Here is a 708-nt window from a genome sequence, read left to right as displayed (position 1 = left end):
TATCGACTGACATGGAAGATTTGATATTAAGCAAATGGCAGGGTAAATTTTCAATATTTAACGATTCATATCACAAACACGATCCTTTTTTCTGTTTGTGTTAGCAAACTGGAGACTTTTGAGAGTTTTTGGACAGAAGGTACATAATGCATGCCTTCTTTTGAAACCTTGAGAATAAAAAGATGTGAAAATTGTGATGGATAAAACATGTGTATCTGCAGTTTGTGCAACTAAGCCATGGAGTAGGCCAATAAAGTATATTCTGGCAAGCTATATCTTGCACTGGTTCCTCTTTTGATGTCTCCAAGGTGCATTGTCCTTTTACATGCAACTACCATAACCACCTGCACTGGTAATTTGTAGTGCAGTGTTCATGATAGTGCTATATCAATGAATTTGCGTGAAACTGCCATCACTATTGGCTTGTTGATTCAAACTTGGTCTATGATTGGTTGCTGTTTATGGGTGAATTGAAAGTTGAAGTATTCTTTTTGCTAATATATGATACGCTTTTCAATTTGTGATGGAAATGTTACAGATGTAAAGTGTTCGAGAACTCCTTGATTCATCCCTTGTATGTATTGTGTACTATGTAGGTAGTGGTAGTTGAGTAATGGAAAATACAGTGATGTGAAGTTACAAATTATGATTTAGGTAACATTGTATTACATTACTTGATTGGTTGCTAGTTAACTTTGATTTGCTTGA

General features: G+C 35.0%; 1 protein-coding gene across 2 annotated transcripts in view; it reads left to right on the top strand.

Annotated features, from left to right (window-relative positions):
• Positions 1 to 708, top strand: part of LOC119593597 (eukaryotic translation initiation factor 4H-like) — a gene marked incomplete at its 5' end in the record, with an annotated part of 13,861 nt that overhangs the window by 11,703 nt on the left and 1,450 nt on the right.

The sequence above is a fragment of the Penaeus monodon genome, chromosome 32 (assembly GCF_015228065.2).
Source record: "Penaeus monodon isolate SGIC_2016 chromosome 32, NSTDA_Pmon_1, whole genome shotgun sequence".
Taxonomy (NCBI): Eukaryota; Metazoa; Arthropoda; class Malacostraca; order Decapoda; family Penaeidae; genus Penaeus; species Penaeus monodon.
The sequence above is the reverse complement of the archived record's forward strand: the minus strand, read 5'-3'. Positions and strand labels throughout refer to the sequence as shown.